The sequence below is a fragment of the Oryzias melastigma genome, linkage group LG3, assembly GCF_002922805.2.
Source record: "Oryzias melastigma strain HK-1 linkage group LG3, ASM292280v2, whole genome shotgun sequence".
Lineage (NCBI taxonomy): Eukaryota > Metazoa > Chordata > Actinopteri > Beloniformes > Adrianichthyidae > Oryzias > Oryzias melastigma.
Genome location: NC_050514.1, coordinates 12,326,636 through 12,331,055, shown reverse-complemented (window position 1 = coordinate 12,331,055; position 4,420 = coordinate 12,326,636).

Below are 4,420 nucleotides of genomic sequence, written 5' to 3'. Positions count from 1 at the left end.
TAGAAGTTTTATTGCCATAAAATAGTTATTGAGGGTTGGGTTGATTCAGATGGAGCACTATAGGCCTAGGTGTGAAATGCACGGCCCGCCACTGCTAAATGTGTGTTTAGATTTGTGAACAATTTAGGAGAGTAAACAAAAAAAACAGTTCAGCAGGACATTCATAAAATAAATACTGTACATTTTTATTTGAAAATTGATAAGTTACCTTTTATTATTTACGTAAAATTGTTTTAAACAGCTTCTCAATTCTAAACCTGAACTCCGGAAGTGCCTATTTGCATTTTCGGCCCTGTCACCATTTTGTCTGACGTCACTGTGAAAAGGGTCTATTGTCAAACATATATATGGCATAATAAGTGACACAAACGCCTCAGAGATAAGCTTGTCAGTCAGTCAAACTTTATTAACTGTGATCACAGTGACGCAAGAATTTGCTTGTAACAGGCTTCACATTAGCCATGTTAGAAGTGTTAGCCACATTAGCATATTCACGTTACCTGTAACTCCAAACCCTTGTTTACAACCACTGGCATGTATTATTAACTGGACAGAGCAAGGCGTTGACGTCACCCATAAAAAAAAAAAAAGACCTTACCTCCACCTTTCACAAAATGAGGCCAAAGCCCATCACCGTGGGTTCATGTTTGTCTGCCGCCATTTTGTATATGTAAGAATAAAAGGCCCGGGTCAGTCTGAGTTACGTTTTTAGAGGAACCACGGTCGCCAATCGTTAGTGAGCTTGTTGGAAAACCACAGAGCTGAACTAGAGCTTAAACTTTTTAATACATTAGCCAAAAATGACAAATACCCATGGAGAAACAAAAAGGTGGCAGAGCAGATGATCTGACAATGAGGAAGTGAAAAACCAGAAACTTAAATCCACTGAGGTTGATTGACTAAATGAAGACAGGTGTGGTTGATTAACCTGAACCTGGTGAGACTGACGGGGAAAACCGAACATGACAAAACAGTACAAAATCCTGACATGGAACATTTAAGGTTTTGATTGATCATCTTTAATGTATCTGTGGTTTATATCTACTTCACACATATATGTTAAATGCATAAATGGTTATCACGAAATTTTCATTGACAGTTAAAAAAAAAAACCTCTATTTTTGTATAACAGCATTCACAGTTTGTTGACCCTATTTCAACTATTGTATGCTTTTTTTGTTTTGTTTTTTTAATTATTCAATTTATTATTTTGAATCTAATAAAACCATTTTAGCGACAAAACTTTCAGCTTGTTAATAAGATTTCCATCTCTGCTTTTGATATTTTGGATCATGAAATATTAGTCATAATTTAAACATGTCCGCCCAAAGGAATGACACAGGAAGTGTTCACCTCCGATTAAAAGCCTTGTGCATTTTGAAAACTTCCAACTTTATTTTTCAGCCAGAAAAAACCTTTCAACCTTTGAACTGTTCAGCAGGGATTGGCCTCTTTCACATGTACTCTGCTTTTAAAAATGTCTTTACACAATTACAGTTTAACTTTGATGAAAAATTCAGAGTTTAACAAAGGTTAAAAAAAAGTAGTCTACTAATAATAAGTAAATTCTGCTTTCAATATAAAAAAGTAGAATTTTAATTAATTTGCATTATAGTCCACACTTGTCTGATATAGTTTAAACATACAATTGAAATCACATTCTTAGAAAACCTAGAGGCATGAAAAAAAGTTGTGTTGGGACCCAAAGGGTTGGGAACATTAACTGTATATGAGAACTGGACTGAGTATCCCCTCCCCCCCTCACATTCAAAATAGGGAGTACCCACTGGTTCCAAGAAGCAAAAAGTGCTTGAACTTTTATTGAGGAATAAACGGTTATTACTCAGTCATTGTATTTGTTAGAATAACCATTCTTGTCTGATTTCCTTTTTTAGCACATAATTGCTAATCCAAGTTTTTTGTTTCTTAATATTTAGTAATAGAAGTCATAATCTGGCCTTAACTCAAACCCACTTTCAAGCAAGCTCACTCCTGATTGGTGAGAGTGGTTGCCACAAAAATGTTGACTCGGACCAATCACTGCTGAAGGACGTCGTCTGGGTCCAACATGGCGGTGACTGTCTTGGAAATAACTAGCGACTGAAATGACTCTATTTTTTGGAGTAAGTCATATGGGTGATGTCACACTCACTCATTCCAGTTCTCTTATACAGTCGATGCTTGGAATTCTTACAAGAGGTAAACTATTATGATGAAAGGTTATATAAGGGAGTGAAAAATTAGTAAAAGTTTCCACTGGGATATTTTATACCCCTACTCTTTACACCTCTAATCGCTTTTACATAATTACTTTTTACTTAAGACAAATCAAATTTTAATTATTGATTCTTCTACTTCTTATCGTTACAATTGAAACAATTATTAAGATGAAACCTCTGTTTTAAAATCAGTGCCTATTTGTTTTGGTCAGGGTGGTTTAGGAGTGATTTTCCAGTGTTGTCTTTTGAACCACAGTGCTGCAGGTGTGTTTAGTTCAATGAAAAACTGTAAACAGCAGCTTTGACATTTGACAGTTTCTTCAGTGTTTCCTTACCATACAATGTCATGTACACTAGAATCTTCTTCCAGATGAATAGATTCATAATTACAACAATCTATTTGGATTATATTTACCATATTATTGTGTATTTCCTACATGAGTTGGTGTAAAGTTTATTTCAATGTTGCCTCTATCAACTGATCACTTTTACTCCACATAAAAGAAACTTCTGATCAACATCATTTTTGTATTATTTGTCTTCTGTTTATATTTTCCACATATAATTCAGCATGTTTTCTTTTCTTTTTTCAGGTAATAAAGCTTTTATTGAGAATTCTGGCATTCGTTCATTTAAACGTTTACTGCCACTATATCAGAGAGTGCCACTGCTTGCGTTGCCTTCTCCTCCAGCATGCCTGTGTCTAATAAACAGGTGAATGGAAATCTAGACAGTTGGAACAGAAGCAAGGCTGGCGGCACAGATGGCGTTAACCCCGTGTGTCCCGACGGCTTCGATAGATCACTTATGTGAGACTGCAATGCCTCTTCAACCAAAGTTTGACCTGAAAGAAGGTTTTACTGCTTTTGAAGATGTCCTACCTTGTTCCAGTTGCTAGGAAATCTCATCCATCTGAGCCCAACAATAACAAAGCTGTTTCCCACATCATCACTCATTCTGAATATCTTAGAGAGTCATAATGGTCAAGTTTAGTAAGCAAACAAGGTCCTTTTAGGACTCACTGCAGTTTGCTTATCACCATAAATTATATCAGGCAGCTGCATACTCTGTACAAGGAAGAGACTGCTGCTTTAGCAAGTAAGTTTGCAGGATCCAGCAACTCTTCCACATGGTGCAAATCCCACAAACAAATCACTTGACTCAAAGACATATTAAAGATCACAACGATAATTAAAAAAGCAAAGCAAATAACAAAAGACAGCATTACATTTGGGACAAAATTCCCCCCCAAAAATGAAACCAAATAAAAATGAAACATTTTGGGGAAAAAAAAGTAATTTCTAGAAATAAAAATGAAAGTGAAAACAAATAAGACACAATAACAATTAACAACAAACAAAAACACAATAAGAAACAGGAAAATGTAGTAACTATGGGACATCACTGACTGGATGATGATGTGATTTTTGTCAAATGCGTCTTCAATGTCAGCATACTAGGAAAAGTATTCAGATTAAAACAGAGCATATATGGACAAGCGTCATCATCCAAGCCGTGGTGTCCTTTAATACCCAACTTTTACGGTTTCTCTTTAAGTTTAATTTTTAATATAATTTCATTTTAATTTCTGTATTTTACTTTTGTTTTCCAAAACTAGTATTTTTTTTAACAGAAACTGGAAAAGGAAGGTACTATGGGAAATCACTGATTGGATGACGTTTCCTTTTCAAGTTTCCTATAGTTTTTTTTTTATTTTATTTTTTTTACATTTCAATTATTTATAAAAATTATTTTGGTATTCTGAAACATTTAATTTTTATTTTGTTTCATTTTTTTGGAATTGTGCTTTGGTTTCAGGAATTGTGCTTGATTTCTTAAATGTAATGTTTTATTATTTTTTTTAATTTTTGTTGCGATCTTTAAAAAATGATTTTCCATCAAATGTAATTTGGACTTCAGGGCCACCGTACTTCCAGAATCCTCCATTATATTTTCGGTTTGGGCAAACGACAACTTGGTCAGGTATTTCAGCATTTAACAAATTTTCAGCATCCAGCTCCGATGCAGCATTGCCTGTTTGCAGCAGTTTTTAGTTATTTTTTTTCTAGTTTGAGTTTGTTTTCTGGAACATGCACAGGAAGAGATCCATAAATAACCATTTTCTGTGACTGCTTCCCTCGGAGCGGCACAGCTGTCCAATCTTCACTTGAACACATTGTTATCTTGATTGCATGAACCTG